Source organism: Marmota flaviventris, chromosome 2, assembly GCF_047511675.1.
Source record: "Marmota flaviventris isolate mMarFla1 chromosome 2, mMarFla1.hap1, whole genome shotgun sequence".
In the NCBI taxonomy this organism is placed as follows: Eukaryota; Metazoa; Chordata; class Mammalia; order Rodentia; family Sciuridae; genus Marmota; species Marmota flaviventris.
Genome location: NC_092499.1, coordinates 6,532,682 through 6,543,290, shown reverse-complemented (window position 1 = coordinate 6,543,290; position 10,609 = coordinate 6,532,682). Strand labels below are relative to the sequence as shown.

Sequence of the window (10,609 nt, the reverse complement as noted above, 5' to 3'; positions counted from 1 at the left end):
TGGCCGTCGGTCAGAGCATTTTGGTATCGGCAGCTGCACAAGGAGCAGGAGCACCCACACCCAGAAATCTCAGCACACGCAGTGTGTGTTGCCACAGCAGAAGCTTGTCCTTGCCCCTCTTTCATAGAAAACAAGCCAGAATGCATTCCAGACAGCCCCTCCCATGCTCCCAAGCCAGCAGAGTCAAGCAACCGTGACCCAGAGCTGGTCGACATCCCAGCTATGTCACCCCATGAAAGAAGAGCAGCCAGCCCAGACAGGGGGAGGACCTGCCTGTTTTCCTGGAAGACAGCTACGAGAGGGTAGAACTGCCACGGAGGGTGGGGGACCTTCCAGAGACACCAAAGTCAAGTCATCCATTACAAAGACCGGCCAGGCGTGGTGGCCCGCACTAGTGATCCAGGAACTTGGGAGACTGAGGCAGGAGAGACAAATTCCAAGCCAGTCTCAGAAATTTAGCAAGGCTTTGTCTCAAAATAAAAAATAAGAAGGGCTGGGGGTGTGGCCCAAAGATAGAAGCCCTGGTTTCAATTCCTAGTACTGCAAAATAATAGTTGTAGTAGTAGTAATAATAATAATAATAGGATTGGGGCTATAGCGCCACAGTAGGGTGTTTGCCTAGCTATGTGTGAGGCCCTGGGTTGAGCCCAGCACCACAGAGAATTAAAAAATAATAAATAAAAATAAAAAATAATAAATAAAAATAAAAAATAATAATAACAAGCACCAACTAAAAAAGACTGTTTAGAAAAAAACAACCCTCTGGGGACAGGCTGGAGCGCCGTGGTAGGGTTTGTGCTTAGCATGGGGGAAGACTTGGGTTCCATTCTGAGCATCAAATAAATAAGTTTTAAGGAACAAACTTGTCTGCTGAAAAGGAGCAGGGTTTCTGGGAGCAGAGGCACGGTGCATGTCCTGAGCTTCCCGGGCTCTTCCTGGACATCCTGTCTCTGCCACCCTGATAACAATTAACAATTAATGACACGTAATTATGGCTATCTTACCTGAAATGAATTAGCATAGCTGTATTTGCTTGCAATGATGCATTGCTTCACCACAGGGCCATGTTCTGAGAATTCCTCCATTAGACAATTTCCTCATTGTGTGAACACGGCCCAAGTGTGTCCCACAAGCCGGGATGGTGCAATCATGCTCTGGAGACAGTACATGCCCAACTGTTCAACAGCCAACCTTTCCTTCTGTAAGTAGAAGAGGTACCCTCTAAAATAAAGATAAGAAGCATGCCTTGGCGCTGCATGCCCAGCCATAGGGGCTCACGGTTAAGCCTCATGCCCTACACTCTTTTTTTCCCTTTGTACTAGGGATTGAACTCAGAGGCACTTAACCACTGAGCCACATCCCAGTCCTTTTTTATATTTTATTTAGAGACAGGGTCTTACTGAGTTTTTTTAGGGACTCCCTAACTTGCTGAGGCCAGCCTTGAACTCATGATCCTCTTGCCTCAGCCTCTGGAGCCGGGGGGATTACAGGTGTGGGCCACCATGCCCTGCCATTGATATGCTTTTATACAACTGGCAGCACCGTAGGTTTTCTTACTCCAGCGTCACCACACACACATGAGGCATGCTTCTGCTACGTTATTAGGTGACAGGAGTTTTTCAGCTCCATCACCATTTTACAGGACCGCAGTCACATATGCATCTTCAGCTAAAATGTTATGTGGCGTGTGACTGTGGATGGCATGTTCCCTCGGCTAGTGAGCCTTGTTCTCTGGGGACCACCCTTGGTATCCCCAGTGCCTAGAATGATTTCTGGTAGAGAAGATCTCTTAACAACAATTTGCTAAAAGAATGAGTGATTCACACTGAAGGAGTGATGAGGGACTCCTTGGAGCGGAAGAGGCAAGAGCGTTCAGATGGAGCGGCTCAGGGTGTCACAGCATTGAAACCTGCCCCCACCACTTTGGAAAACCCTTCAGCAATATCCCCTAAAACTGTGCACACATCTAACTGGGGCCCAGGAATTTCACTCCAGGTCTATAATCAAGAGAAATGACTACACACGTTCCAGCAGAAGACCTGAGTAGTAAGAGTCCGCGTAGCACCCCTGGGAAGAGCCAGAGAGGGAGAGAACGTCTGAGAGCAGAATGGGTGCACAGCTGGTGGCGGATCTGTGCACAGGACGGGGTGCAGCCGCTAAAACTTTCCGCATCTGCAGAGTTACTGGCATGGAGAGCACTTGTGGTCCCAGCTACCCAGGAGGCTGAGTCAGGAATTTGGGTCCCAGGAATTCAGGGCCAACCTGGCCATAGACACCATAGTGAGGCCTAGACTCTGGGGAAAAAGAAATCACTACTAGACCCCAGCATGGTGCATTGATCACATGTTCTTGTTTTTGGTGTTTGGCGTCTTGGAGGCCTTCCCAGGGCTACCCAAATCCTTTCATACGCAAACTAACCAAGCCAAGCTCAAACCGCAGCACCTGCCCCACCAGGCACTCATATTTAGCACCAATGTTCCCCGGATGCCTCAGGACAGCCCCCATGTTCCAGAGCACTGAAATTATTCACACTAACAAATCCCAAATTGGTTTACCCTCCCTGGACTGTTCTAGAAACTCCAAGAGAGCCTCCTGCTTGCATTTCCCCATCAGCTTTGGCCTCCCTCTGCTCCCCCCGTGGCCCTCAGGGAGGGCAGGCCCTGTCCCTGGGAACAAGTAAAACCATCTTTATAACAGCCATGGCTCCTGCATCCGGGGCTTCACTGTGCCTGAATATTTTAACCCAATTTGCACAGCAAGCAGGTGGTTCGACCTCAGACTGGAATGACAGGCCACTCAGCACCCTTGACTTACAACTGGATCCGGAAGGTGCCACATCTGGCAGCCCTGCACCAGTCCCCGGGTGGGGACAGCACAGTATCTGGCTGCTGAGCCCAGACGCAGGTCCTCCTGACTGTACAGGCCTGGGATCCGCACAGGCCTGGCATCTCTGCCATGTAGACAGGCTGTGTTTCTCGCCTGCCTCATGCGAGACAGCTCTGCATCCCTGGACCTCAGAGCCAGGGCCTCCCCACACCCCGCCCACCCCAACAGTAATATATATATATATAAAATTTTCTTTTCCGCCCATGGCCCCAGACCCAATGGGGTGGGAGGCACCTGAGAGGAACAGCATGGCATGGAGGAGAAAGGGAGAACTGTGCAGCCCGCCCACTGCCCGCCCACCTGCCCACCTGCCTGTCCCCTGGAGGCCAAGCCTGACTCAGCAGCATCCGCAGCATCCCTGCCCAGCACCTGAGGGCCTGGGCCGGGGCAGCCTCAGGGCTCCTGAGAAGTGCTGGGGTAGAGTGCCCTGGGCTCAGTCCCCAGCACTGCAGAACTAAGTCAGTTCACTAGTTAATTTTTTAAAGAGAGAGATGCCTGGCTTTAACCCCAGCCTTGCTAAACCCCCACCGTCCTGGACTCACTGCCTGGAAGGATCACACACTGGCCATAGACACTCTTCGTGCACTGAACTAAAAATTTAAATTAAAGGCTTTGACACGATTGGCTTGTTTAAGTGGGACTCCATGGGCCCTGGTTCAAGGAGTTAGGGTCCAACGTGAGTTAGCTCAGGGTGACCAGGCTGGGGCGGAGCAGGGCTCTGGCCTCGTGGGCACGGGGCCCTGATTCCCTTCCCAGAATTAAAAACAAAACAAAAAAACACAAGGATTTCAAATAATAAAACTTATTATCTGAGACCCAATAAAGGTGTGATTATCCCCTTTGCTCCTCCATTTTTCGGTCCAATTTTCCTGTGGATGCTCCGCTCAGCCTCAGTGCTCCTTCACCCCCATGGACACCTCCCATGGGGCCTGTCAGGAGGAGCTCCTCGGGTGTCCACCCTCCTCCAGGGGCACCAGGGTGTCGAGGGGCCAGGTCCTCCTCCTCCTCCCAGAGCCCTCGGCGGCCCCTTATCACATCAAGCCCCACCTCTCTCAGTCCCTGGGGGACTGGGCAACCCATCCTTCATTGACAATTGCACTTCATCCTCCCGGTGCTGGGGTTCATCAGCTGCCCCACCTCCAACAGGGCTGTCTCCTGCAAAAGGCCTCTAATGTCTGCAAATCACACCCGACGGGCTCTCCCCTTGTGGCCCCCGCGCCTCCAGCACCTCAGGGACTTGGCCACCTTGTCATAGCCCCTGCCGTCTCTGGACCAGCTGGGGGGCCAGTAGCTGCCCAAGGACTTCTGATGCAAGAAGCTGCTCTGCTGGCCTCCCAAGGCACAGGGAGGCCAAGCGGCCTACCAGGCCTCCAGAAATAGAGGCTCGCCCAGCCCCGAGGCTGCGACCCTCCACACTCCGCTGTCTACTGTGCTCGGGTGGAACAGCGACACTCTGCACAGCTCCTAAGGGCCCCGTGGAACGGAACCTGGGCCCTGTGGCATACTCCAGCAGCAGGAGTGGTGGCATCCCCTGTCCTGACCCCCTGCAGAGGCCAGGCACTTGGTTGCTGGGACACGCTGCCTGGGCTGAGGCACAGGAGGATCCAGCTGTATCTGAGCTCCGGGTGGAGCCCGGGAGCTGGCTTAATGGAGGGACAGAATTATCTCCTCAAACCGTTCTGTTTTGAATTCCAGTCCTGCAGATGACACTAAAGGGGCCTCCATCTCACCCCAGCCTCAACTGCTCTGAATTCAAGGCCCCTTGGCCAAGATACATCCCACATCAATTTTTTAAAGCTTTCCCATGACCCTTCCTTATTATTTATTTAGTTACAAACCTGGGGCGCTTAACCACTGAGCCACACCTCCAGCCCTTGTTTATAGTTTATTTAGAGACAGGGTCTTGCTGAGTTCCTTAGGCCCTTGCTAAGTTTCTGAGGCTGGCTAGGAACTCCTGCCTCAGCCTCCTCAGCTGCTAGGATTACAGGCTGGGGGCCACCACGCCCAGCAAACCCTTCCCTATGTTTAAAGGGGGATATGTCTCACCTTCAACTGTATAAAGGCTCATTCATTATATGTGAGGCCCTTAATAATCCCCAGGGTTTATACATTTATAAATCCCAGAAGGACTAGAGGCCAGAAGCCCACAGCCAGACAGCTCCTCTGATATGGAAGCCACTTGAGCCTCACCTGGGCGCATGGGCGCACACCCACAGACCAGGAACCCTCAAGCGCAGCCACACACTGTTCTGTTGCCTGGTTGCTCATTGGGACCGTGGGTCTCACTGCTGCTCATCGGGTATTTTCACTAGTCCGTAGTCCAGAGCCCAATCCTCGGGGGACGTCAGTGTTTCAAGCAGGTGTGACAAGTGCTGAGACCACAGGCCTTCGAGCTTGGCCTACCACCCAAAGACTTTGCCAGCCTGCCCGACGGCCGTCAAAGCCACACCTGGGAAAGGACTGACAGCAAGTGGCAGATAGGAGGGCTGCCCCCGGATGGCACAGAGCCAGAAAAGCAACTGGACACAGAAAAGTGACTGGACACACGTCGAAAGGACAGCCCGCTGGAGATGGCACTGCCTCATAAGACTTGGCCCCACCAGGACCCCCGGGGGGAGATACTCCCCCCGACGCTCTGCCCCAGCCCCGGCCGGCTGTCCTAAGGCAGAGTAGACCTTGACCCTCTTGCTGTTCTTCTGCTGCTTCTTTGATATTGGGGATTCTATTAGTGTCCCGAGTTCACCGCCTGCTCAGCCCGCGAGGCTGGAACACCCCTGCTCTCGGCCAAGCATCACCCCCAACTCCCACACTCAAAGAGAAATCTGGCAGAGGCACTCCTCTCCAAGCCAGTCCAAAACGTCATGGCGATCAGGGCCTCCCCCAGAGGCATGTCAGACTGCGTCCACCAGGGGACAGGCACACCCACTGCCCAGTGCCCTTCCCCCTCCTGCTCCAGCTTCCCACCATGACTCCCCATCTTCATCTCTACCAGCGGCCCACCGAAAGCCCCTTTCCCCTAATTGCACAATTGTAGCTCAGGGGCAGAGCGCTTGCCTAGCATGTGTGCATGTGTGAGGCACTGGGTTCAAACCTCAGCACCATGCAAAAAGGCCCTCCAACTTGCACACACTTGACCAAACTATGAGTACCCCAACAATGTAGCTGCTGCACCTGCCGCCAGAGCTTTGAGAGAAAACACACCAAGGTAGTGTGATGGGGGTATTATTTATAAGGTGTACTTTCTTGCAAAAACCAAGGTATTCTACCTCTGAGCTACATCTCTAGCCTTTCCTTTCCTTTTTCTTTTTTTCCTTTTTTTTTAGACAGAGTCTCACTAAATTGCCCAGGCTCAAACTTGTGATCCTCCTGCCTCAGCCTCCCCAGCAGCTGGGATTACAGGCGTGCACCACCACACCCGGCTCATAATGTATATCCCCCTTCCCCCCGCAGTACAGGAGAACCCAGGGTGCTCTAGCATTGAGCCACACCCCTGGCCCTTTTAATTTTTTTATTTTCAGACAGGGTCTCCCTAAGTTGTTGAGGCTGACCTTGAACTTGCCATCCTCATGCCTGAGCCTCCCAAGTCAGGGATTACGGGTGTGCACCATGACCCCCACTCTCATAATTATACTTCTAACACACTTTACAGTTCCACCAAGATACTGTTAGAGACCCTGAACTTTTCAGATCTCTTCTCTTGAGTAATGCCACACACACCGGGGACTCATGCATGGCCAGCTTGCTGATTCCTAGTACTTCTCTCATGTGGCTCCTTTCTGCTCTCTTGTTTGAGGAAAACCCAAACCAGGGCTCTGAGATGCTCTTGGATTCTGGGGCGGGATCCCCAGTCCACCCCTGAGTATGCCTGAATTGAACATGGGATGATCATGGTGCAGACCCAGCCCGGTGAGGTGACCCTCCCCACTGGCCCCAGTCAGGAGTCAGCCTCAGAAGGCGCTCCTGGGCCCAGAGGACACAAAGCTGCGTTCTGCAGGCAGATCTCTGCGAGGGGACCCAGTGGACACCCCGGCCAAGCTGGGGCTGGTCCAGGACAGAAGATGCTGGCGGAGGTTGAAATGCAGCAGGGGACCCAGGGCACTGCCAGCGCCCCTGGCTTAGGGGTGCTCCCTGGCTCTATTTCCAGTGGAACTTGATTGAGTTTTCAGGGATAATCAGTGTCTGTGACCACCCAAATCTGGAGTGCCCAAAGCCCTCCGACAAGTCCTTCCTCGATGTCAGAGGTTGGTTCCTGCCCAGCTGCTCTCCTCCGCCTCCTCCATACGCCCAGGCATCTTCCTGAGTCCCCGTGGGGTGCCACACCCCATGCCCACAACCTCAGGGCACCACGTCACCACTACCCAAGGCCCTGGCACATGTCCTCAAGCACGAAGATCTAGACACACACACTGTGCCCTAGAAAATTCGTGGGGTCACACAGGGCACAAAGAAGGAGGGAACAGGGAAATGCCCCCAGGTGGCATGGGAACCGATCGGGAGCTGGGATTTAGGGCAACAGCTGCTCTTACCTGGGCCAGATCTGCATGGTACACCCTCCACACGGGCTTTCTGACCAGCCTCTCGGTCACCAGCCTGTCCCGGTGGCTGGGTGGGGCTCTGTGTGTGTGTCCAGCGTACCTGGTGCTTGGGTCTGTTCCACAGGGGGCCTCAGTGGAGGCTCCCAAACTGGAGGCAGGAACGACTTGGGGGTGCAGCTCTGGGCAAGGATTTTTGTTTAAGTTCCTGTCTGGATTGAGCGAATCATCGAAAGCATCAACAACATCTAGTTGATTTTTTTAATTAGTGACTCCTCCCCAGCAGCACCCCTAAGCCTCGCCATCCCTGCCACCTCTCACCTTATGGCCCTTGCCCTGCTGCTAAGCCGTGTGGCTGGGGGGCTTGAGTGGGCCCAGCCCCTGCGGGGGAGTGGACAGCCCAAGGAAAACACTAGACCATCCCTCAGAGGGTGGGCATCACAGTGAGGCCCCTGCAGTGGGGGAGAAAGCCTGAGAAATTCTCATTTTAACCCTTTTCTACTGGCCCATCTGACCCACATCTGGGACGAGCTGGCCCATGCTGCCATGCTTAGTGCCCACCAGTGGGCAAATGCTCAGGGGTCACTTGGGCTCATGTCCTGGAGCCCAGGTAGTGCACTGGCAGAGGAAATGCAGAGAGAAGACCAGGCAACCACAGAGTGTGGCTGCGGGGTCCCAAAGGACAAGGACCAGAGAGTTCCCCACCAGAGAGGAGAGAGGAAAGAGATTATTGACAGAAGACAAGACACAGGCCAGGCAGCTGGACTTGTTAACTCCTTGGACATCTCCTGGGCCAGGGTAAATTGGACAGGGGCTGAGACAGGACACCTTGGCAAGGAGCTGAGGCAGGTCAGGGACTGCAACCAGTACCTTAAAAGAAAAGAGGGAATCGAGCAAATGGATCATCGGTGGAGCCAGGGGAGGTGGAGGCCCTACCAGAGAAACACAGGTTGAGTCCTCAGAGGGTGGAGTGCAGGAATGGCCTGCCCCAGGAGGTGAGGACAGAGAACACAATTAATATAGCTGAGACTAACTCCTTCACTGACTTAATCACCCTGCCTCCTCCAGGACTGGCCATTCAGCCCAGCCTCACCCCTCATCGCTGACTCACTCCATCCCACCCTCACTCACCTACCTGTGACAAAGAGGGTGGGGGGCAGCACCTAGAGTCGGAGCCCTACACCTGTTGGGACAGGAAGGAGGGACTCACTGCCCCACCCCTGGCGGATCTTCGCCCACCTGGACAGGCCTCTGCTGCACACCCCCAGCAGCCGCCATGGGCCGCCTCTCTCCCCGGGCCTCCACCTTCACTCCAGCAGGGCTCCCTCCATGGGGGACGCTTTGCTCAGGCCTGGCAAGTCCCAACCTTCCACGGCCACACTCCAGTGCCCCCAAGGAAGAGCCTTCCCACATTATGGCTAAATGACACCTTGACCAAACTCCATTCTACCCTGAGACTCCATTTCATATAAGAAGGGCTTCACCCCACTTCGGCCACCCCCTGCTAAGCACACCCTGTTTGGCAATGCACCGCGCTTGAAAAATGTTTCGGTTATTCTTTTTTTTTTTTTTAATATGACTTTGCTTATTTTTTTTCCTTTGGTGCTGGGGATGGAACCCAGTGCCTCACATGTGCTAGGCAAGCGCTCTGCCACTGAGCCACAACCACATCCCTTCTGTTATTCTTATACAATGTGTTATTAAGAAATGCATTTGTAAGATGCTCTCTGTTAGTTCCCATTTTTCCTGGGCAGTGTATTGCGCCCTGAACTCGGTCATCATGACCCACTTCCTTCGTTGCTATGGTCTTGACCATATTGGTAGCTTGAAGTTTTGAGCTATAAAAGAGATACCCTACCTTCTGCAAGGGGTCAAGATGTGCAGAGACGACCTGTTCATTGCCCCTTGGCCCGCCGGCAAATAAAGTCCCATGCCCCACTTGAAGACTGAGCTGGTGATTTATTTCAAATACGCCCAACACCCAGACCCTCCGTTGAGCCTGGCTCCTCCCTGCCTCCTCTCCTCTCCGTTGGCTTGTCCTGGTCCTGCAGGCCACGACACGGCAGGGCACAGGGTGGGCCTCATCCCCCATCAACACTCACTCTTGCTCTGGGAGCCTCACCCCGCCTTCTGTGAAATGGGTGTTGGGGAGAGAAGCCACGGCCTGTCTCTTCCGGGAGTGAGTGATACAGCACACACAAGGGACTCCTGGGGACCTGCCCCCACACAGCCTTGGGGTAAAGATGTGGGCCTGGAGATTTCCACCTGGGAGCTTTGGAGCAGGACAAGGTCTTCTCCCTGGAAGACCAAGCCAAGGGCCATCTTCCAAGTCTCCCCTCCGGGGGCTTCCCGTCCTCGGGCACAGGTGGGGAGTCCAGCTGATAGGTGGAGACATTGGCCCAGCAGGGAGCAGCCATGGTCCTGGTTTCCAGGGAGCACAGGCAGGGCCCAGTGGAAGGACTTAGGCTGCTGTTGGGTGTTTACCAAGAGCCAAGGCCATGCCAAATGACAGACACCAAGTGACACCACCATCAATCAAGCACCTTCACGTGCCTATATCAGCAACACAGGAGACTAGGGTCTCACTCAGGAACTGACAGGTCAGGTTCCCACGGCCAAGGCTCATTATTAATTAATCACTCGTCATGTGTCAGGCTGGGGGAGTGTTGAGAGCCACAGCCCAAGTCGGAATGGCCCCTGGCATTTTTCCAGAAGTAATGGTTGAGAGGTGAGCCATTAAGATGTTGATAATTAAGTTAAGCTGTGTATAATTGCTGTGACTGGATGATCCTGGATTGAAACAGGCTGTGTATTCAATTGTATATAGACCCCTGCTGTCCACCTGGGCCCCCCCCCCCCCCCCCCCCCCCCCCCCCGCGCGCCTGCCCACTACTTTGGAGTTCTCGCGGGGATTCCTGGGGAGTTCGTGTTGGTTGGTGAAGTTCGGTGGAGGGAGTTCCGGTTGGTGTGCGGGAGTTTGGGCAATAAAGGAGTTCCTGTTTGAACCTACAAGTGCCTCGTGGTGGCTCGGTTATTTTGTGCCCAGCCAGACTGCGGCATAGGAGGGGGATTTGAGTGTTATTATGAATACAAACTAATAGCATAATGATGGGGACTGAAAGAAGCCAGAAGACCACATACGACATGATTCCATTCACATAAAGCACAAAAAACAGGCTGAACTAATCTAT

At 54.1% G+C, this 10,609-nt stretch overlaps 1 long non-coding RNA gene across 1 annotated transcript; it reads right to left on the bottom strand.

The window, feature by feature from the left end:
* Nucleotides 1-1,010: 1,010 nt before the first annotated feature.
* On the bottom strand, nucleotides 1,011-9,539 carry LOC114101621 (uncharacterized). Its single transcript, XR_003584354.2, has 3 exons — nucleotides 9,277-9,539; nucleotides 7,413-7,630; nucleotides 1,011-1,199 (listed from the first exon to the last, which is right to left on the bottom strand). It is a non-coding gene; the product is annotated as an uncharacterized lncRNA (long non-coding RNA).
* Nucleotides 9,540-10,609: the final 1,070 nt, after the last annotated feature.